The following is a 24,248-nucleotide window of genomic DNA, read 5'->3' as shown; positions in this document are numbered from 1 at the left end:
CACCGCATTCATAAAATATCACAGCAACGAGAGAGCGAAGAATCATCAAGTCCGCTCTCTTTTTACATAGGATTACAGCCCCTTTGCCAAGGACATACCAGCCATTTGTTTGAATTTACCTTTGCTCTTTGAAGATAGGCCACCCGCTAGTGCTGCCATGCTGCTGAGCAGTGCCACATCCCTCTGAGCCCCTTCCTGGTGAGCTCCACGGATGACAGCCGGCCACTGAAGCAACAATTCCTGCGTGCCGGCACTTCAGCACACTGTATATGCAACGCGTAGCCCGTCTACAGCGCTTATAATCTTCAAATCAATTGTACCTGGCAGGGGAAGTTTAACGTTAATGACTTTCTTATTACGGATGGAAAAACCTTTCGGAGCTAACGAGCAGCAACAAGGCCGCTTCGCTCCTGCCCGAGGAGGTGACTCCGCGGTCACGAGCAGCGCCTGGAGCAGGGCCGGAGCGACGGCTGCTTCGCCCTGAAGTCAGCCTGGCAGCCTGCCTTGGGGCCTGGGGTCAGGAAGGGCTTTAAGGATCTCGGCTTAGGACCACCGAAGGGCAGGGGGAAGACGGAGCTGGTGCTGCCCATCCCACGGCCACCTGCCGGCTGCAGCGGCCTGCCCTGCAGTGAAGGCCGGGACGGTGTTCCCAGGAGGAGCCTTGCTCTCCGCGACCACCAGACAGGGACAGCTGCTGAGGTGTGAAGGGGGGGGGTGCAATTTAATTTTAATCCTGACAGCCAGGAGCAAACAAGACGCAGCGAGTTCCGCGTTTAATTTCCACGCAGGTCCCACGGGGTGCGCAGAAGAGGGCGAGCAGAGGGAGGCTGTGGGCCTGGAGGTGGCACGGTGCCTCGGGGTGGTGGCATCTGCCCTGGGGAACAGCCCCGAGCCCAGCGCCTCCAGCCTCGCTGCCCCGGCAGAAATAAACAAATGGAGGCACCACAAAGGAGAGAGCATCTGACTGGGACCAGGTACTTATGCAAATAGCGCGTTAACACCCAGCCAGACAGAGCTGATAAGCCTCCCAGGCCAGCTGGAGGCTTCTCCAGCCTGCTGAGGGGGGAGGAGGAGGAGGACAGCTTTAGGATGACAATAGAAAACCTAAAAGCAAGAGCGAGGCAGCACTGGGAAGGCTGCACGGGGCTGCCTTGCTTTGCTAGGCACAGCGCTGCGCTGCTGCTTGGCCATCGCCGGCCTGCTCCGCTTCCAGAAGCATCCCCGTGCCCACACGCGCAGCAAGGTGGAAATCCTCTTTTTTTGCCAGGGTGCAGCACGAGGAGAGCAGGGGGCATCACCCAAGGCGTGCGTTGCCCCCACGGTGCTCCCCCTCTCCTTGCTGGCCAGCCCTCTCCAGTAGCACAACCGCAGCAAATTGTCCTCCTGCGGGGCTGCTGGGGATCCCCCAGGAAGCCGCATCCCTGCCCCGGCTGGGCTGCTGGTAATCAGATAGAAGAGGTTTAAAATAATCAAGTCTAAGAAGCTGAAATCCACATGGGAGTAGGTAACGGGGTCAGGAGACACGCTGCAGCCGGAGGACTGGGGGGCCACCAGGCAGGGCACGGTGTGTGGTCAGAGCTGGGGGCCAGCGAGCCAGGAGCCACGGTGCTTCTTCAGGACACAGCCCACAAGTGCTTCTTCAGCACCGGGTGCTTGGAAATCTGCGTGAATCTCACGCGTCTTGGGGTCTTTCTCTTGGAAAGACCTGAAAGGAAGGAGGTGGGGGGAGAAGACAACACAACACAGCCAGAGAGTCCCCAGAGCCAGGTGGTCTCTTTCCTCCCCATCGCATCCACCACCACCAGCCTGAGTCACGGATGGATTTTGCTGCCCCAGAGCTCCATCGGTCTCATGGCTCCAGTCCTGGGACCCAGAGCTGCAGCTCATCGGATGCAGGAAGCCTCCGGCTCCTCGAGCATCACCATCATGCACAGGCTCCCTGTCCCCCGGTCCCCACCCTGTACTGGCTCTCTGCGGTAACCTTCACCTGCTCCACCCACAGGCAGGGAAGAAGGGAAAAGAACATCAAAGAAAAGGGGGGACTGCTTTTAGGGACTATTTGTTTTGCCCGCCACGCAGATTTTCAGCTCAGTTTAGCGATATAACGCTCTGATGCTGAGAAGTTGCAGTTTGGCCTTCCTGTGGTATTCCCCTTGGAAAAAAAAATCTTACTGCGATGTAAAACTGAAAATTGAAACAGCCTGGTGATTCACCAGAGAAAATGCCTCTCTCTTTTCCCTATTCAGTGAGGCAGAGATTAATGTTGTGAGGTTTGAAAGAAAAACTGAAAAAGCCTTTAATTAATCCCTAAAGGCTAAACGGTGCCAGAGATGGACAGGATTTCTCCTCTGCCTCCTTTCCAGAGCAAGGACTTGATGCTGTGTTCCTACCGCAGCCTTTTCCAGGGGATTCTCCAGCACCGAGGGAGGACCCGAAGCCGTCCCTGGGGACAGGCACCGGGCAGTGAGGAGACACAGGCGCCCCCCCAGCGCCTCCCCAGTCCGAGGAGGCGGCGCAGACTTTTGGAAGCTTTTACCTGCTGCGAGGAAACTTTCCAAGTTCAAGGTCGGGTTTGTTTGTCTTGCATCCCGACAGACACAAAATGTTATGCAATATTCAGGAAGTCACTTTTATCAGCCTCAATTCAATTTATAAGACTAAGAGCACGGAAAAACAAATACTCCTGGATGGAAAGCGCTGGCACTAGCCAGGCCAACGCTCTGTTTGCACAGGGATTGTTAACAGGGTATCTCTTATTTCCACGAGTCAGTAGGGGCGGGATGCAAAGTGTGCTGCTTCTTACAGGGGGCTGGTTGTTATGAGAAAGTCTAACCCCTGCAGAGAGCAGAAGCTGTAGCAGAGTCTTCTGGAGGGCGACTTCTGTGGTTGCTAGCGCAGCTGCAGCAGGAACAGCTCTGCTGACACTGTCACCGGCCCTGGAGCACCCCAAGAGGTAAAGGCCCCGGTGCAGGGCACAGCACGGCAGCACCTCTGCTGGCTGGATTCACCCAGGCGCAGCCACCGGGGTGCCAGGCTGGAGCGGGGCTGCGACGGGGACAGAGGCTTCGCTCACTAAAAACGTGAGGTGCGAAATGATGAGTAAAATACAAAGCATGTGCAGCTCATGTGCACCTCTCACAGGAGTCTGAAGCCAGACCTCCCTTGCCCAGAAAATGCGCTAGAAAAAAAAAAAGAAAAACCTTGCAGAGAGAAAACGGTACTGGGTAAGAGCGAGGTCAGCCCTACGCCTGATCTGGAAGTCCTGAAGTCTTCAGGGAAGACAAACATCAGCACTTCAGGGCAGGAGCATCGACATTTGTCTCACGGAGCGGAGGCCCCTGCCAGAGATCGCATTAGGCACTATCCAGGAGATGCATCTGCCTTCTGACACCATTTCTCTCCCAACGAGGCCCTTACGAAGTTTCAATATTCACCGCTATTACGACTAGCTCAGACCAGTGCTTTCTGCTGATACAGGAAATAAAGGAAAATCAATCTTCGGCGCTGCAGGCTCCCTTAATTCGGCGCCACGCACACATGTAGGAGCCACAGACAAAGTTAAAACGTAGTAACAAGGAGCTATGGAGTTTGACAGCCGCTAAGGGAGAACCTGATGACTAAAAGGAAGCCTGGCGATAGCAGAGTTGCAAGTTCAGCTATGGAGAGGACCACAAAAGCCGAGCGCACGCTGTAGATCTTCCTTTTATTGACTGTTTCGAGGAGAGCTGCATTTCTTGTTGAAGTTCAGAGCTGCAGACCACACTCTGTCTTGATTCTGATTACAGAGCGGTGGTAATTAAACCTCTGGAGCATTAAGTTACCATTTTAACAAAATGCCTGAATTTTATCTTGATGTGAAATGGGGAGTGAGATGCAGATCTTCACAGTAAATAAAAACTGTTGGCCGTTTCACAGATAATCTGTTTCCTCAGCTTGCATACGAGAAAATCCTGCCATACAGTTTCTTTTCCCCTTGTGCAAACACACGCGGTCCTTGAGGAAGTTCAGCAGAAGCACTGCCAGCCCCTGCACGCTGCTCAGCCTGCAAAATAACCATTATAATCGCAGTGTGGCTCTTTAATAGCACTTTTCAGCCAAGAACCAGTATTATTATCTCCATGTCAGAAAACAGAAGCACGCAAAGATTCACTCCAGTGTTACAAGCGGCCGGAGTCAGGAATAATCCAGCCCCCAGGTCCGGAGTCCATCCACCAGCTACATCCCCACCGGGCCCTGAAGTAATGGCCTCATCCACAGACAGACGCGTAAGGCGCAAACCCACTTTATTCTTAGAGCTGCGGTGACAACCACAGCTCTGCGTCACTGCAGACCTCTAGGTTAGGAATTGGGCAAATGCAGCCATTTCGGGTCATGTAGCTGCAGGCTAGCCATCTAACGGCGATTTTCACCATCTACCAGCCTGAGTCCACTCGAACCAGCGACCAATATAGGGGAATCCCTTAAAGGCAGCATTTTATTGCAATTAGCAGCAATATATTGACGAAGCAAGGCTCAGATTCTCAGCAGCACCAGCAAAAGGCAGCACGACGGCAGTTTGCATTGGCTCCGTTTCTTGCAGGCAGTGGTGTTAAGTGCTCTGGTAGATCAGTTATTCTGATAATAAAACAGTTGCTTGTGCAGGCAATTGGGCTCAGTCACTTTCAAAGGACAGATGTTGCCACAAAGGCTTTCATCGTTGGCTTTCTGAGCAAAGCATATCCTCCCTCCCCAGAGCAGCAACAGGTTTACCACAAAATACTTCTCGCATTTGATGTCTGCAGAGGCAGGTGTTACTCACCCAGCTGCCGTATGCAAACGTGCTCCTGATGGGATAGCAGGGAGAAAAACCTGAAGCCAGTGCTGCTGGAGGTGCCCATCCTCGTGTGGCACCCGTGTGCCCAAAGCAGAGACCAGCCTTAGGGCTTTTTTGGTGCTCTGCTTCTCAGCAGACGGACTTGCTGCAGGTCTGGGTGTTGGCTTGCTGCGTTGTGAGACCAGGAGCTGCGTGTTTCGGTGGGTGCTGGGGTCCCAGGCTGCATCGCTTCACCTTCCTCAGCATCACTTCACCTCCAGCCATCTGCTGAGAGGAAGTAAGAGCTGTCACACACCTACACGGGGACTTCTGCAAAGTGTCAGAGCTCCTGGCACGCTCACGCAGCTGCCTTGGAGAGAAGTGTCAGGGGCAGACGCCTCGAGCTCCCAGACCCGCTCCCTCCCCACCAGGCATCAGCAGTCCACCCGGTTACACCAGGAGAACCGAGCTGAGGTCCCGTGTCAGCTTCCAGAGATGCTCCCGGCAGGTCTCTGTCCACCAACCTCCCCAAACCTGAGCCAAAGAAGCTCTTCTGTACCGCACCGTCCTCGCCTCCCGTGGTGGGTGCTTCCCCTCCAGGTGGAGGGCAGCAGCAGCAGAGCCTCCCTCCTCGCTGTCCACCCCGCCTGCAGTTTAGGAGCTCGTGGAAACACACAAACTCAAAGCCAGGCTAAGGTTTCTCTGCAGATAGAAACGCGGTTGCTGCTGGCATGGCTGGGAGCTGAAACAGAGCACGATGACGGCTCTCGGTTTGAAGAGAATCACAAAGAAGGGACTGTTTTGTAGAAATCCGTGTTTGCTCTTGATCAAATCTGGATTATTCTGTTATTCGTGTCTACTAAAGGAAATGGAACCTGAAGGAAGTATTGCTACAGCTTGCTCTGGCTGCAGGATCTCACACCTTCTTCCCATCACACCACCCTGGGATACGATGCTCCCCAGATTTAACGGGTTGGATACACAGATCCAAACCCCCCATCCACATCAACTTTTCTACATCCAGTCTTTGAATTCTAACATGAAAAAAAATGATACAAAAAGATCTTCTCCAACCAAGCAAATAACTGCAGGCAAGCAAGTATTCTACTTAACGTTTCTAGATGTAAATATTTGGGGTGGCAGAAAGGAACAGCTGATTATCGTCTGTATTTGACAGGAAAACCATAACAATCTTCTCTGAAAAACTGGTGTAGGCATTATTCTGCATTCTGACATTAGGGAAAGCATTACGTGATTGCGTCTTTTCTCAGGAATGGGTAAACTGGCTTGGTGGTTTGGAAAAATACAAGCAAGCATATATTTTTTAATTATTACTTTTTTTTCCACAGACCACTGCCATTTTTGATTTGAGCGATGGCCAGAGCTAGAAAGGATAAACCACCACAAGACAAACTTTTCTCGTAGCATTTTTCTGCTGGGAAGTTCTGGAACTATCAAGAGAAACCTCATTTGTATGAAGCTGGTGTCAGATGATGAAGAACAAGGCTGACTGCAAAGCCAGGGTGCCACACACATTTTGTGATGCTAAGTTACTATGACTGGTAATGATACAAAAGTGAATATCCATTAGTCAAAAAATAAATTGGAAAAATACTCAAATATCTCGAGACGACTGCCACAGAGCTACAGAATGGATCCAATTCACGCTTTCCAACCCTCTCTGCAAGCCCGCAGGCTGTGCTACTCGGCCGTGCCATTTCAGGGACCTGAAGCATGGCCTTGGGTCCCTTCTTTGGGGAGGGTCCTGCATTTACACAATTTACAAGCTTCTCCCCTTGTCTTTATTCCTGACACCTTTCCATCTCTCCTCTCACCGTGCTGAGCCTGTAACCTCCCTGCCGTGCAGCCGACCATCACCTCTGCCCTGCCAGCCCGCACCGTCTCTCTACCAGCGTCGTCCCTCAGCACAGACTTGCCTCCTCCCGAGCTTTCCCGTAAGGCTGGGAACACCTTCCAGACAAATCTCAGCAGCCGCCCCTTTCTCCTCATGCAAAACTCTCCTTTTAATGCACTCCTGCCCAGAAAACTACCAACACAGCCTCGGCTATGGCTGGGATGAACTGACATCCTTATTCCCTTATTCCCTACCTTATCCCTTATTCCCTACCTAGTATTCCTGCCTTGTTCCTTATTCCCCACCTCTGCTCTCAGGGAAGCATCACCCCAACAAACCTACACCCCCACGGGCAGGGCTTGTCTTTCTGTCCCTCTCTGCAAGCACCGAGCGCAGCCGTGGCTCAGCTCCCACCAAGGGCCGGTGCACCCAGCATACACCCGCGTACCGACACCGGCACGCTCCTGCCGGACAGGCAGGGCCGAGAAATGGTGCAAAACGTGAGCACAAAGCACCGACACCGCTGCTGCTGTGCGCGGAAGCGAGTGACCAGCGGCACCTCCAGAAGCTCTCGTATCACGACGTGTCCGGACGGTCAGAAACCTCCCTCCTTCCCTATACTTAGAGCAAACTCTGTTTTCAGCAGAACCCGGTGCTTTCAGCCTTCACTTCTAAAACAAACCCGTAGTATGAGAGCTGAAATGTCAGCGCTAGTTAGGAGGAGGAAGCTGGGCATAAACCAGCACCGGCGTACATCTGCTGCCGAGGAGAAAGTGGCTATTTTCTGCTGGCCTCGCCAGGAGCCGGGGCGCACAGCGAGTCTTCCCCCTCTAAGCAGATAGCTAGCTGGCAATTCGGTCAGCCCTGAATTATACGCTGGAGTGCTAACTTCCCTTGTGGTCGCAAAAAAAGAAAGGCTTTAGAAACACGATTTTAAATTATGCCCAGGGGTATATTTAAAGAATAGCCAGCCAAATTCCACACTGCCTTCGAGACTGCTGGAACGCTGCTGGGCTGCAGCGGGGCTGCGCGGCAGATAAGAGCGCGCAGCGTTCGGCCAATTAGTTTTAACCATCATTATATAATATTGATGTCATATTGAATATACATATATATCCTGGCACGGCGGCTGAAATTAAATTGATTTATTAAGCTGATACCGCGCACCAATGCCAAGCTACCAGGTAATTGATCAGCTGCCTAGAACGAACTCCAACATGTAATTTCCAGCGCAATTTGACTGATCAGCAATACCATAATTGGTTGCAAATGTCCTTCCTTGTATTTGTTTTGTTAAGTGGCTTTTTCATTAACGCAGTGGAGCCAAGTAAATAAATATGACTTTACCATTGGGCTGAAGGCAGGCAACGGTTGAGAAATGGATACAGCCTGGGACAGGACTGGGAGATGTTGTACAGCCAGCACTCGTTATTTACACTTTCTCGATTTTGCTGCATTTTGGGCCTTCTTTGCTTTAGATTTCCTTTCAGCAAAGGGGATGTGGCCAGCACTAGGCTCAACAAAATGAAGGTCTATTGCATTTATGCCCCCAAATGCCTTAAGTCAGTAGGTTTATTATTAAGCCTTCACGTCTCTGCTTAGACTATGGTCCTCAGACGTCCCTGCTAGGAGAAGAAACGATGCAAAGTCCCCAGGAATGGGCTCCTTGCTCTGGCAGGCAGCACCTAGGTGCCTGACCAAGCTGCCAAGCTCAGAACCAAACAGAGAGGGCTATCAGGAGGTGGCACCTTCCTTCTGCAATCCGTGCTGATGCCTCTGCTCCCCTGCCCGCAGCATCCCCTCCTCTGGCACAGGTCAGAGCCGCCGCGGCACGCTCGCAGCCCCCAGCTCCACATGGACTGAGCCTTGCAGTTGTAAAGACCAGGCAGTGCCAGCAGTGGTTGGAGGCTAAGTTGCAAAATACCTGAAAATATTGATTCAACATTGCAGATGTGAGCACATACAGCTATTTGAGCAGGAGAAAGGTAAAAGAACGCCGCTGTGGCAGCAGCTATCCCATGAAATAGCCATGTGCAGCACTGGATTATCGTATGTCATTCCCATTTTCCACAATGTGCACGGAACATTGTTTTCTGGGTGTGTAATTCCTTAGTGCATGCCTTTCAGTGTCCCTTCCAGCTCTCATTTTATCCCATCCTATCGATTACAGCCCATTTCTGGCTATATTCTAAACATTTGTAACCATGCGAGACTGGATGATGAATAGTGGTTATCTGGTGACTTCCAGCACTAAAACATTATTTCAGACCTTTCACTGTGAGTCACCACAGCACATTATAGGAGCAAAGGCAATAAGAAAATCACGTCAGAAAGAATAAAGGCGTTGAGTCAGGAGAGAAGAACTAATCCGTTATTTTCAAGTGTTTTCGGCAGTTTAGGACTTTATACCTTTGACACCTTTTGTCCACTGGACTCTGCCAAGTGGAATCATTATTTTTCTTCTGGTAGCTCCGTGAAAACATTTGACAATGGCTTACTCCCGTGCAGAAGAAATTAAAGGCTAAGCTACTTAAGCAATGGGTGTTCTTTAAACCATCCCATTTAAATCTCCGAGATAGCAGCGTGTTGCAAACTGGCACACTTCATTAGTGAGCCTTAAACCTATCCACAAAAGAAATCAGGATGAAGGTGGTTGGGATCTTTTCTCCCCCCCACTCCTTTTCTTGTCACGTGCACAACAGCGAGGTCTGAGCGAGGAGAAGGTGAAGAAGACATCACCCCGACCCACGTGGGGCCCATGCGGCATGGGGCCGAGGTTTTGTGTATGCTTTATAAAGAGCTCGGCACAGCCATTGCTCAGCAAATAACAAAAAGAAAGAGGTTTGTAATTGGGTTGTAGACAGCAGTAAGTTACTAGCATTTACCGTGCCCTGGTGCTTGTAAAACCCAGAAACAGCACCCTTCGTGTAAGGGCTTGTCCCGTAGCCTCTGCCCCAGGTGCGTGCCCGGGTGCGTCGGGTCACAGCAAGCAGCGTGGGCAGCGTCTGGGTTGGCAAAGCCCAGCTCTGCAGCTCACAGCCGCCGGGGGTGCAGAGAGAGCGCTCCAAGGGACACGCCGGGACACCCCTGCAGTGCTCCAGGACACAGCAGGAGGTTCCTGTAACACCCGGCCCCAGAGCAGCGTTTATTGCTTCTCTCACTGGAGCTGCTTTTCCAAAACCCGAGTCCCAGCTCCACCGACACGCAGCTCCCCGGCTCCTCGGGCAGCGCCCGTGGTGAGCTGAGCAGCAAAACCAACGATCCCTTTCCATGCAAAGAAACAAATGCGAGCTGACTGATAGGAAGGGATTTGTTAAGTGGGCTTTGAATGTTTTCAGCCCCAGCTTTCACAGAGAAGCAGGTTAGTTCTCACAGCCACGGCGGGCTGAGGAAGGCTCACCAGCCTCCAGTGATCCGTCAGGGCGCCGGCTGCTGCTTGGCAGGAGCCTCTGCTGGAGCACCGCGGAGCATCCATCCCTCCCTCGCAGCGCAGCAGCAGCGCCAGTGACTAAGCAGATTCTATAAATCAAGCTGCAGCAGAGTTCAGAAGCCTAATAATAATCCGAAGATGTAAAAATAATAATAATGTGGTGGTTTTAGTGTTAAGGAGGTCACAGATAAGTGTAATAGGCCTTCTGATGTTGAGACTTGCAGCTTGGTTGCAAGCAATTTTAACGCTCCATTTGATGTCTCGTCTTAGAGCTCTAGAAACTGGAATTAAACAACGCAATTAAAACACGGCAAAGATGTAATCTGAGCTTATTTCTATTTCTATCCTTGCAGCTTCACCTTTCCCTCCAAACCCTTGGTCTCCTGCACATCAGCAGCACTCACAGCAGCCCCCTGGGCTTTGGGACGGGTTTGCTCGCCCACAGCGGGGTGGCACCAGGGCACCCAGCACGCCTGAATCGCTGCCATCACCTCTGCAGCCGTCACCAAACGAGTGCTGTGTACTCCACTTACTGTAACTGTCTCATTACTACTTTGTTTATGTTGGTACAACTTAATCCAACTAAATACCATCACGAACCGCAGCACATGAAGGCCCTGGCTATAAAGAGCTGCACTAAACGCAATCCTTCTCAAAGCGTCCTGCCTTCATACCTACCAATTTTCTACGATTACATCTGCGCAGCACATCTACACCGAAGGCTTTACGGCCCTTTGATGTACATACGCCGAAGCAAAATGCTGTGCAGCAGGCATGGCTTTGGACCGCGGCCGTCCCAGAGCAGAACAGTTTGTTACGTGCATGCTCAGTGCCGAGCAGGACAAGATGCTGTGGCTGGAAGCAGCAGGCATTCCTAGGGCAGGATTAACGAGAACATGACATAAGGCCCTCTCCATATTGCCACGGCTTCGGCTGCATAAGGGGAACCCATTTCCCCAGAGCTTGAGGCCCAGCCTCAGTGAGGGGTGCTGGGGATGAGGCGAACCGGGAAATAATTCAGCTTTATGCCACTTCAGTGCAATGGTTAACCTATTATACTGCACGGTTTGTGGATGGGGAAACTGAGGCACAGAGCTAGGGCTCTGCGGGCACAGCGCTAGGGCTCTGCGGGCACAGCTGGGGTACCCCACAGCCTTACAAGGCCAAGGGAAAGGCTTCTGCTCCTCCTGGGCCTGATAGCCACAGTACTGTGCTGGGTTGTGGGGAATCCTGCAGAAATTGCTGCTTTTGTGTGCCCTATTTCTGCACCTGTGAAAGGGGGATAACAATACGCTCTGTCGTGAGGTGCTGAGCCACTGCAAGTTATTACGGGAGCTGTGTAAGCTGCTATAAATACCTGAAGAACGAGGACATTTGGCGTTACACTAATAGAATATAAAGTCTATGAAGCCTTCGCATTTTAGAGATGAAGGCTTGAGATAACGACAGGAAGCTGCAAGAAGCCCTCGCAGGCCTTTTGCAGGCGCTGTGCTCTCCTCAGGCCTGAAGCACGCTCATGGGGATGGCAGCACCCATCCCACAGACACAGACCTCGGGAGCCTTGGGGCTGCTGCTGGCTGAATCTCCCTTTCACGGGGAAGTTACACCTTGAGGAGGGAGCAGCACAGCTCTGGAGCTCACTTTTAAGTTCAAATCCTGCCAGTTTGGAGAGTCTTTGGGCAGCGAGTAGGGAAGGAGCAGAGCGCTGCACCTGGCCAGGCCCCTGCTGCCAGTGCTGTGGTCCTCAGGCCCCAGCCTGAGCCCCGGCCACCTCCCGGGGTGCAGGAGTTCACTTTCCTTTCCAGAGCCCCGTAAGGAGCCCACCGACATCTCTCCACACACCACACGTGAAGAAGGCCTCTGGAGGAGGCTCAGGACTCCCGCAGGATCAAAGGGATGTAAGGGCTAATCCCCTTTCTCCTCAGGGCAATCCCAATCCCTGTGGAGGTTAATTTAGCAAAGAGACAGCAAAGGAACTTCATGTACTGTCTTTTCCCATGCTGTGCCGGTGGCTGTGATGAGAGGGAAGGAATAAAGAAGCAGGGAAGCTGTCAATAATCCCCTTCCACTGCTATTACTGCCGGACAGATGATATATTATGTTGACAGCAAAAGAGATGCACCTCAGGCAAAAAAAATAAATAAATACCACAAAGAGTATTTTGCCACCCCGACCTTGTCAAGCAATCCTTGTTCCTGGTGAGATGTTTCAGCTCTGATTCGGCTGTTTTCAGCAAACAGACCCACATCTTTTAAAGCTGAGGGGCTGCAGCAGCTCTCCCAGAGCTGCCATCGAGTGCATTCGAGCCACATGGGGGGAGATTAAGAGGAACTGTAAATCTCTGCCACTAATTGCAGTCTGCCTGATTGACCAGCGTGGTCTTCTGCATGTCAGTCAGCGGAGCTGGAGGACAGAATATCCCGAACTGGGCTCCCAACACAAGGGAGGACAAAATGCACCGGGGAAAGAATTGGTATGCTCCTGCCTCCACTGGTGGCATTCCAGCTGGGTTTCATTGACCTCAGATAAATTATTCCAGATTTATCAGTTCAGGTAACCAAAGAACTTAGGCTGTATTCTGCAGAAGTGGAAGAGTGAACGCTTGGCTGGGCTGCTTGCTTTGCCTGACACCCACCAGCACCATGGTCTGGGTGGGAGCAGTCTGAACACACTGGGACCATCACTGGTGTCACTTCAGTGAGATCTTCTGAGTACATTCCCACCTCTTCATGCATGGACACAGCCAGTTGGAAACACTGTTCTGGTGGAGATGCTGTCCAGCTCCCATTTATCATTTCAAAGTTTTCAATAGTCAAATTTTCAAACACCAGTTGCTATTTTCAGCAGAAGGCAATGAAAACTCAAGCCCCTTGGCAAAGCTGCCTTTAGACTTGCAAAGAAGTGCCTTGAAGGGTGGAAAAAGCCTGTGCAATAAGGCACCTAAAAACAGGGAAACCTCCAAATTATAATTGCCAACACTCAACTGTCAATGACAAAGAATCAATTTAATTATCATCCTTAGTTTATTTTTTTATATGTGTATATATATATCCACAGAAACAGGATAAATCTGCATCTAACACATTAGGACATGATGAAACCCCCTTCTCCAGCAATAGACTTTGTAAGACCATGCTCACAACAAACCTGTGAGCCTCACGTACATGTTACAAAACGGGGCATTTACCTTTGAGCATCCCACTTAGGTAAGTTATGAAATTAACTCAACTACAGAATGCCAGTGAAATAGTTACAGGCAAGACAAATAAATACTAGCATGAACTATGTAGTTTGTACTTACTCCAAAATGTAGTTTGTTAGCTAGAAACAGATTTTTTTTAAAAGGTGCTTGGACATTACAGGAGTCCTAGCAGCATTTTCCTAAGTGTCTCAGCTCTCCAGCTAGTGACTCCAGCCCTCAGGTTCCCCAGCTGTACCCGTTTGCACCTGACAGTTTATCTAGAACCACAGCGGTTTCCACTCTGGCACATACTCCAAGTCTCTTTTTTTTGGCCACATCCTCAGCCTTTCTGGGAACACGCTGCCTTTTTCCACTCACTGTTTGTCCCAGATCATGACAACAGAAGAGGAACATTTAGGCAACGCAGACCCACATGTGCACACATGACTTTTGTTGTGTTTGTGCCACTCCTGTGGACAATCTTCAAGCCCAAGCCTGACTCGTGCATATTAAACACAATGTGCCTTGCAGATGACATCTAGCAACTATAGACACAAATAACAAAGGGTGATTTCCAGAGTGTTTTCACATACAGAGCAGGATCTCTCACTTTTCCTCAAAATAAGTAGTCTTAGTTTCATAAGACAGTTCCTTCCACCATCTTTTGCCATCCAGAACCGCTGCACAGTGATTTAACCACGCTGTGTCTTCCTCAGGCTTCATCGGCTGGAACTACTGGAAAAATATGCTAAAGATTTTTCTGTCATTCCTTAGGGCTTAATTCTTATTAATTTGAGTGTACTGCTATAAAAAGGATAATTTCACTGTAATATTGATTAATTAATGGTCAATTAGTGCTCATTAAGGTGAAGTGGCAAACTCAGAACTGATAAAAAGTGCTGCGAGATTTGCTAGAAGAGGTCACTGACACTCATAAATCAGCAACAGCCAAGGAGAGACCAGAGTCCTGCACAGGCAAGTACATCCAGAGCCACCTGCTAGGCTCCGATTAAGATTTAGACAGGTCCCTAAGTATTGGGGAGGCCGCACACACTTCACTAATGCCAATCTCAATCACGGGCCTTTGGTTAGGAAAGCAGCAGCTTTTGGAGATGCTGATGGCAGAGGTGTTTGGTTGCATCAGGACTCACCCGACCCCAGCACAGAGCCGGTTTCAGCCTTTCCCCCACCCCAGGGAAGAACTCGGAGCAGGGAGGATGCGAGGGGCAGCCACAGACAAATGCAGTAAGCAAAGTGTTAGGATCTAAAAGCCCCTGGCCTTCGGGAAGCCCAGGCCCAAAGCAGCACTTCCCAGCTCCCTACTGCACCCTCGCTCATGGTACCTTGTTCCTTGGCACTGCTGTCATGGTTTTCATGAAGCAGACATGGAAACCTGGTGGTTTGGGGTTTATCTAACCTTCTGGGTAACAATTCACAGACACCTAGCATTTTCCAAAGACTCACCTTGAATCACCACCAAACTACTACAGCACCCCTTCCCTCCTGGCCAGCTGCAGGACACTGCCCCCAAATTGCTTTGGTGCCCACACAGACATTTTTCAGGCACCTTCAGTACGGCTCCAGCCATGCACAGTCCTACCTCACCTCCTGAAATACATTTTCAAGCTTCCAGCATGTGCTTGTTCCCTTTTATTTCATCAAAGACTTGAATTTCTTTCCAGCAACGTAATTTGTCAACACATTTGGTTTATAAGAAGGAAAAAAACGTTGATCAAAGAAGAGCAGGTAACTCTTACTTACCGTGTAATAAGAAACCAAATTGCTGCTCTAGCTTCGTATTAGCAGTTCCACATTTAGTGTTTTTTTTCAGCTGCAATGCACTCTCCAGCTTCGGACGGACAATTTAACAGCCAGAGGGAGGGTTCCCCTCAGACAAAGCACAGTGGCAATGTCACGATGCACAAAACTGACTCGCAGGTAGTGATTAACCCCAGATAAAATACAGACTTGTACCTGATGCAGGAAGACCAGGGAGCAATGCATGGCCATACAGGAGCTTACAGTGTGTTCCTCTGCCTGTTAAGGGAGCAAAGGAGGAAGAAAGGATGGAAAACATGAACTAAAGCAGCAAATAGCAGGGACTGTTGAAATTTAGATTCAAATTTCAGCTTGGATGAAGCGATGAATCTAAATAATACAGGGTTTGTCACAAGTTGAAACCTGAACCTAATTGCTTCCACCTCCCTTTGGGCATTGCTCCCAGAGCACAGCTCTGGGCAGCTGCAGCAGCCCCAGACCCTGAACCAGGAGCTCCCACACACCCCAAAGCCCCCATGAGGTCCTCAGTGCCCACAGCCCCACGCTTTGTGTTCGCTGCTCTCTGCAGCAGGGGACAGAGAAAGACAGGGCACACACAGGCATCTGGCCAGGCCCAGGTCCCCCAGGCCCATCACAGCAGATCTGAATGTGAAGTGACCAACACTGCCTCCTCTACAAAGGTATCAGGCCTTAAAAGACTGCTCTACAGACATCTCATTCTCTTGTAATACTGCCACCCCTGGGTTTCATCTGTGATTTCTGGGCCAGTTGGTCAGATGGCATCTCTCACACTACGCTCACCCTATGTTTTAACCATTCATGTCACTTAAATAAGTGCTTTTTTACTAGAGACTTCACAACCACCTCAGGTACAGACCTCCCACATCAGCTGGAGCCCGCAGCTCCTCCAAGCCCCCCACCTCCCACCACCCTGCTGCACCCATACAAGGTGCACATCGCTCCCTCCACTGCCAGGAGACCTCCCCCATCCACCCCCAGAAGCACCTACCGTGTTTCTCAGCAGGACAGCAGCCCCCAGACACCTCCATCTCCCCCAGCACAAGCCCCCCTTCCTGGGGCTGAGCTTAAATGGGCTCCCGGGCGCTGCTGGGGGTGCGGGCGATGCCCCAGGTGAGGCTGCTCAGGACCACCGATGCCAGGAGTGCCCTCACCTGATGCCCGAGTCCCTTACGGTGCTGAGCCTCCCGGTCCTCAGCAGCGACGTGCCTATGACAGCACGCATACCGTGCTTCAGGCTGTAATAAACCCAGCCCGGCCAGGATTAGCAGTGCGCTGTAGGAGTCTGCTTCCCATTTTCTATACGAGCTGTAAATAATGCCCAACAGTCAAGGTACCCGTGAAGGAAGCAGAGCCACACCAGTGTCATGAGACGAGGCCACCTCGTTGCTTACGGCTACATCAAAGGCAGAGTCGCTTCCTTCAAAGGCAGACGGAAGACTTTTTTTTCTGCAGAAATCCACACCCTGACTCCTAAGCACATGTGAAAGGGAGGCTTTTTCAACTTGTGACTTAAGTGACTTGAAACAAATCAGATGTTGAACCATATGGGTTTAGGGCTTTTTAAGACTGTAAACTTTTTTCATTACAGATAAAGCTAATGGTCCAGCTGATGACTCAACTGCGTGCTCACGAGCTGCAGATGGGCAGAGCCAGGCAGATGCATACGAATTGCTGATTAAATTGCAAAAGGCGATTGTGTGATATTTCTACTCTGCCCATCGCTGCTCCCCCATACTATCGCATCGACCCTATTTTAAAAACAGATGATCATTCATTCTCCACAGTCCCACTTGTTTGCCATTCAGAGCTGCGATTTCCAGGGGTTTCCGTTGGGTAGGTTTGTAACAGAGCAGGCAAGAACCACAAATTTCAAATTACGTACATACGTACGTACGTACACACGTAGGGTTGTGTGCCTGTACCTAACCTGGCAGCATCCAATGGAGCAGTGGTAACTTACACAAGAAACTTGAGGAATTAAATGCAAAGGAAGGCTTGAAGGGGGAAATGTTGCTTATCACAAACCAAACTGTGGTGCGCCAGCAGAATAAAACTGTTTGCACCAAGAAACTGCTCAAAGAGGCAGAGGGAGATGGAACTGTGCAGCTTTCATTCTATCTAGAATTAAGGCAAAGAGTCTTTTTTCACTGTAAAATAATGTTCATATTTTGACGAGAAACTACCTCTCTAATAACTGCAGAGAAATTTTATGGTATCAAATCATCATAAACCAGAATAAAAAGTGATTGCTGTAATTAAGTATGACCAGAAGCTTGCTGTTAAGGAAAATAATGTCCATGATGAGTGTTCCAACACTGCTGACGTGCATATGTGATGAGGCTGGAGTTAGACTTTGCAGGTTTCTTGCAAACGTAAAGGTGTGCAATCCAGCAGCCCAGTGCCCTGGTTCTCCTAAGTACAACTGCACGTACATCACACCCAAACGCAAATGTACTACATTATATATATTTTGTTCAAAATATCACACATTTGGCCTGTTTAAGTAGAAAATGAGGCAAATAAAAAATGACCTTTAAATTTCAGTCTTCTGCTGCATTTTGCGTTGATTCTTTTCACTGCTTTTCCAACATAGCAGAAATCTGCACGTTAATCCCCATTAGCTCTGCAAGCTTTACTGAGTTAGAGTGAATGTTTAAATTGTGTGTTACACTGAAACTACCACTCCAGTATGTTCAACAAAGAAATCAGACATAAGAAAGCTGTACTGTAAATATTTGAAGAAGTACAAGGTGCAAGTATAGTTAATAGCATACTTTCGTAATATATCATCCTATGGTTACATTATTTTGGCAACAGAATAATGTTTTATAACTGAGACAAATAAACCTGACCCTTTTTTAAAAGGGCCATATATTACAAACTGAATAGGTTTAAAATTCAGTGCGGAAATTGCCAAAATTTGGATAACTGCTTGCAGCATATTACTGAGAGGAGATATCAGCGTGGATCCGTATGCAGGGGTTTGACTTGAATGCAGTGTCCCCATCAATTAACACCACATTGTGAGCCTTGTGAAGAAATTAAGTCATTTTAACGTCCTGACCTAAGCTGAGCCAGGCTAGAACCACTGGGCCTGGCTCTGTTGATATATGTTTTACCTGCAGCAAAGCCAGCTATCTTACGGCCTCTGCAGCCATCTCACCAGATGATAAACTGAGTTCCTGGGTATTCATTTGGAACAGGATCTGTCTTACTTTATGCTTTATCTGTCCGGGCATTAGTTGGCCAACAGGCCGGAGGGGCCGAGACACCGATCTTCGGAGGGGAAGAATTGTCCTCCGGACGTGTCCACAGCAGACCTGCCATCGCTGCATGAGATGACCTCCATCTGGGGATTTGCTGAGACCACCTGAAGGTAAAAGGTCCCTGGGATGTCCTTCCTCCAAGCAAACAACTCCTGTGGGCCAGCCAGATGCTGTCCTCCGCAGCAGAGGGCACGGCATCTCGGCGGTGCCGCCTCTCCTGAGCACGTCGGGATGAAAATTACTGATCAGCTGTGAAATATTATTACATGTGTAACGTCTTCATTTCTTTCCCCGAGCTCCTTTCTTCCAGACAGATGAGTTGTTGCAGAGGAAGGTGGCGATCTCTGAGGGTGGCCAGCTTTTTCAGCTGGTGAGGAGCAGCAGGAACCTCTGAGGCTGTACATGTCCCTTTGATCCCAGATATCCTTGTGGGGGATCCAAGGCTGAGCTGGAAGGGAAAAGCAAAACCGTAGCACCACTAGAAAACCTTGTCCCTTTCCATGCATTCACTGGTAGCAAGGACACGAGGACCTTGTCACCTAAGAGGTGATCCGGGCCCCCCACATTAGTTCTTGAGAGGTACGAAGAAGCTTGCCCTGAGCCCTTCACCAGTTCTGATGTTTGCCTTGTGTTTTATACATTACATTGGATCGTTAAGCTTGAAAGGATGCTTTAAATTGGGTAATGTTAGATTTTAATTTTCCTCTAGATTATCTTTTAAAGGAATTATAAAAGAAAGGAAAATGCTACAAAGGGAGCAAAAGCAAAATATCACCAGTGTCAAAAGCCTGACAGAAGTCAATATATTTGACATCTAATGTTTTCCTTCTATCCACATGGTCTGTTAGTCTTTAAAATGAAATTAGAGTACTTTGACATGATTTGTTCTTGGCAAATCTGTATTGGCTGTTGCTCATCTTCTTATTTTCCAGGTTTGTGATTATTTGTTCCAGCATTTTTCTGGATTTTGAGGGTAAGCTGACTGTTGTACAGTTCTCCTGCTCCTTTTCCTCTCACCTCTCCCACCCTTTACAGATAAGCAATACATCAGTCTCCTGGTATCAGCCCAGTCCTCCATGAATTCAGAGACACCATCAATACTTCTGAGATTACTAAGGTCAGTTCTTCCAGTACTCTAGGATTAAATCAGCCCCAGCCAATTTAAAAAGCTCCAACTTATCCAAGTTCTCTTTAACCTGTTTTTCCCCTAATCTAGGCTGAAATGTTTTTGTTTGTGTTAGTATTGTGGTAGCTGCTTGTTCACCGTTTACTTTTTGTTGAAGACTGAAGAAAAAAGACTTGAACTCTTTTTGTTTTCAGTGATGAGGAGCTTTTCCTCTCTACGAGGTAACTGACAAATCTTTAATTTGCTCTTCCTCCTGTTATTAATGGGTTTAAGAATTATTTCTTGTTATCCCTGATGCCTTTTGTAGCTACATTTGATTTTCTGCCTTTTCCATTTATACTTTCCCCTTGGATGGACGAGCAGCCCATTCACTCTCCTTGTTTCTTCATTACTAATAACCCTTTTTCCTGTAGGTTTTAGGCCCTTGTCCAGGTCACTGTGGGTCACCTAGTCCATTGTGCCCTTGAATATGTTTTTTCTTCTGATGTTGGCAGGTCTGAACCAAAAGATACGTGGATTTTTTGTGCAGTATCAGTGTCATTTGTACGAGACAACTCAGGGGACAGCCCATGACCCCATGTGAGTCAGAACTCTCATGACAACACGCCCAAAGAGCTGGGTGGTTTTATGGCTGCACTGTGTGGCTCATGAAGCTGCAGAGAGAGGCAGAGGTGTCCCACAGCGTTCTGCATTGCTCTGCAGCTGTGGCTGCCAGGATAGCCCGCGGTACAAGATAAGGGTTTCAGACTGTGCTCTCTCTCTAGCTGGCTACGACTTCTCAAGCATTCACGTTGCCAGCGTTCGGTCTGAGTTTGCAGTTCTCTGGCTATTCATCATTTTTTCCAAGGGTCATGAAGAAGATATCATTGAGCTGGCAGTGCTGATCCTAGGACACACCAGGGATTTCACTATACCAGGAACTCAGCTATAAGTCTGCTTTACACATCTGGAGCACTGGAAATAGCCTTAATTGAGGCTATAAACTAGCTCACGATGACACTTTCTGCCAGTTCCGTGTATCACAGAGGATATGCATGCACTGAAAAGTCTTAAATCATTTCTGGGCTGGGGCATAAAATCAATCTATTTAAATACGTTGTTTAAGAGAAAGGGTTCATTGACTACTGCCTTCCACTTCCACTAGGAGAGACTCAATGGTGTGTATAGACATACCCTCTGTGAAGTTTTTTTTCCCACAGGTTTTGTTTTAGCTGCTCCTGTATCAAAGCTCAGAGTGGTCAGCTCCCCTTGCTGCATGATTTTCCAGAGGCTTGTGTCAGCAGCGAGTTTTAGTCAGGGTAAAGATCAAAGGCTTTGATCTGCATTCATCTCTACTTGACTAAAAGGAAGCCACATCTGGAGAATTTATCTAATTCTGCAAGCTATAAATATGTATGTTTTTGGTACTATGTAATTAATCAAAAGGCTTAAACAGAATACATGTGCTAACCTGCAAAGATGCCGGATCGCAAACTGTAGGAACTGATGAAATATCTTCTTATGCATATTTCTGTGTACCTCTAAACCACTCGGAGTTTCAGCACTTCATCTTTGTTTCAAGAGAACTCAGTACGAAGGGCACATGACTTCGCGGGTCCTTAAGGATTAAGTCATTTATTTCTACATAAAGGGCAGTACCAAACAGGCGTTTCCTACCCAGGAACACCACAGAGCTGTTACTTGCAGAAGTGTGAATCAGAACACTGTGCAGGCAGGGGCCTCAGTATAAAACTTGGATCTGGTCTGATTTTTGAGTCCTGAATTTTTCATTCTCAAAATCTGGACCAGCTCATGTGTCTGGGTCCCAGCTCTGATTTTTCCCATTTACTCCAAATCAGCCGTAAAGGGCACAAAGTTTAATCTAATCAGGCAGCACTCTTAAAAAACGTAATCAGGCTCCAGTGGTGACTACCTGCTTTATTCTACTAAATACGCCTGATTTGATACCTAGACAATCGGAACTCCTGATTAGCTGAATACGCCACTCATGATTATTTTTAAGCTTGTGTACTTGTGCTGCAGGTCTTTCAAGAGTATGCAGTTGCGTTATTTCAAGGCCGTACCTAAAAGCTGTGGAATACGTGCAGCTGCTGAAATGGATGAGGCACGTGTTTGCAGATTAATGGCCAAGGTCTGTGCTGGGAAACGGATGGATTGGCAGATACGTCGTCTGGTTGGGAACCGCTCCCAAAAGTTCTGAAGACAAGAGTGGAAAAATGAGCAATGAGGAGCGCTCAAAAGATGCTCCCAAAACAAACAAGCAAACAAACAAGCAACGTGCTCTACACCAGCCGGGATTATTGCCTGCCAGTTTTGACTCTTTTGGTGGACTATTGCTAACAAATCTCTGTGGCCTGCAGCTGGCAGACCTAAGACCAAGTTCCCCCAAAAAATAAAGCTCAGAAAAAAATAGTTTTCTTCGTAGTCATGACTGTCAATGGAATAATTTCTCTCTTTTAAAACTCCTTTTCCACAAGGTGGGGGGAAATGACTGCAATGAAACGCAAGTACCGAGGAGCAGAGCAGGACAGCTCTCAGTATCCAAGCAACACAGACACTCTGATCATTATTATTATGATTTCACCTTTTAAAGAATCTCCTCTCTATGGTTAACTTTCCGTAATGTGCTTCATTAATATTAATGAAATCTCACAACTTGTGTGCGATGCAGCTAAGACATACAGTTTTGAGATGAAAACCAGGAAAGTTACATGACTGAAACAGGCACAATGACTGTAACAAAGTCGGGGCGGATCGAGCACTACTTCTCCCGATTACCCGGTCTTCTGGGTCAGGAGAACATGAAGCTGCCTCCTCCCCGGCACTAGGACGGCTGCTGCTTCTCATGTTTTCACAATGAGGGGTTAAGGTTTCAGCCAGCACCGACAACCACCTGTAACTGCACCCTGCATCCAAAACACAAGGAAATGGAGGAAACATACCACAGATCCAGCATTTATTGTACTTCTAAGCTTCTCCATCATTTTAAGAATTTAGAAGAATTTAGAAGATCAACTAGGCCAATTTAGAAAGAAAAACACTTTTGCTCCCATCTTCAGAGGACACTTGAGAAAAGTTTTGTTCGCTATTTCTGCCCATGCCAAATCCTTGCTACAGGCTCTGACCAGACACCTTTCCTTTGGTTTATCTGCTGGCACGCCCTGAAGCAGAGGATGATACTCAGCAGGAGGAAAAATAAAAGGACTTTTTTCGTGCTTAGTCATTAGAAGGTCAGCCTCCTGGGGAAATATCTCCTTACCTCTTTGCCGTGTTTAAAGCAGGATACTCACAGATCTCTAATTGGTATTCTGTTGACTCAGTATTTTCCTTGTCTGTTCACACCCATCACTGGGTAATGGAAATTTGATTACCGACAGTTTGCACCACAAGAAAATAAATGTCATGCTTTTAAATGGTATGCTTTCGTGGAGTCCATCCATTCCACTTTTTTCATTACCTGGTTTAGAGCAATTAATCATTATGAAGCCGTGTGTGCTGAGTTTGGGCAGAAGGGAACTCTGGACAGTGAAAGGCACATTTCAGACCGGGTCTCTGGGGTTTATTTCACCAGATTTTGCATGCTTGACTGGCCAAGTCTGCAGTATGAAAACCTAGGGGCAACACGAAAACTATAGGTCTACACTAGTTTGGAAAAATAAATCTGATGTTCTCAAATTTATCCCCAGGGTTGCAAAGAAAGAACTACTTTATTTGTACTGGGTGATTAATAATTAGCAATGAACAGTAACTGTAGAATCATCCCAGCAGTAACAAACATCCTGCACAAGGAAAGCAAACATGATGAAAAGTGTGCTGCTGCATAGGTGCTTCAACAGACATACTTCCTTTACAACACGGAGCTGCCAGACCGAAGACGAAAACAAAACCCCAAAATGACGAGGCAGCCAAAAATAAAGGAAGAAAACTGCTCGATCTGCATGGATGTACTGGTGAATGCAGCCACACCACCAGTAATTCTTCAGGCTAGGAGTGTAAATCTGCAGTAAACCTGCCCGGATGGAAAAGGAAAGCCATCCTTCCTGCTGAATACAACCCGAGAGCCAGCTTTTGTAGATGCATCTGTCTTGAGATCGTACTGATGTCTGACGGGTCTAACCTAAGGCATAGCCCCAGCTGTGCTTGGCTTCCCTGGCCTCCTGCATGAGGAAGCAGGGCTGTGCACGGCGTTTTATTAACACCTGCAGGAGTTGTACACAGAGCTGTAGGGAAGAGCTGTCTTCTTCTCCCATCTCAAGATCATTTTGGCATTTCACAGGAGACCAAAGGCTGCTGATAATGTGCCTTCAACCTACACACAAGAAGCCCCATCTGGGACTAATCCCCCAGGAACAAGGCAGCTTGTCCTGCCCCAGGTGGAGGGGAGAAGTCAAAAATCCATCCGAGCCCCACCTGCTGCGGGCAGGGCTTGGGGGAGGGACCTCCGTGTACAAAACCAGCAGAGAGGTGACAGCATGCGATGAAGATTTCAGTAGGTCTGGCCACGCTCGTCTGCACCAGGTGCAAAACACAGCTGCTAGGTCGTATGCCATGTTCATCAGCTGGAAACAGCCAGCAGGGACCTCTGCTCCTCCCGGCTTTGTAGGGTCACTTCTCACACGCGTCCCGCAGCCCTCTGCCTACCAGGAACGCCCAGCCAGCGCCAAATTCAGGCACGGTGGTTTCGGTAGAATTTAGAAGCTGTGAGCTGCAGGCTGTGTTTTACCTGTACATGCTCATACATAGGAAGAAACACGAGAATTGTCCAAGCAGTGCGGCAGCCAGACATGGTATAATTATT

General features: G+C 48.7%; 1 long non-coding RNA gene across 3 annotated transcripts; it reads right to left on the bottom strand.

Annotated features, from left to right (window-relative positions):
- Window positions 1-633: 633 nt before the first annotated feature.
- On the bottom strand, window positions 634-16,129 carry LOC308177776. 3 transcript variants are annotated; one of them, XR_013939397.1, is made up of 4 exons: window positions 16,047-16,129; window positions 15,020-15,295; window positions 10,756-10,951; window positions 9,286-10,358 (listed from the first exon to the last, which is right to left on the bottom strand). It is a non-coding gene; the product is annotated as an uncharacterized lncRNA (long non-coding RNA). The 3 variants fall into 3 exon arrangements; XR_013939398.1 differs by having other exon boundaries at window positions 15,233-15,295; window positions 16,047-16,105; XR_013939396.1 differs by lacking the exons at window positions 9,286-10,358; window positions 10,756-10,951 and adding an exon at window positions 634-5,080.
- Between the last annotated feature and the right edge of the window lie 8,119 nt (window positions 16,130-24,248).

The sequence above is a fragment of the Anser brachyrhynchus genome (genome assembly GCF_964034855.1).
Source record: "Anser brachyrhynchus genome assembly, chromosome: 14".
NCBI lineage: Eukaryota > Metazoa > Chordata > Aves > Anseriformes > Anatidae > Anser > Anser brachyrhynchus.
The sequence above is the reverse complement of the archived record's forward strand: the minus strand, read 5'-3'. Positions and strand labels throughout refer to the sequence as shown.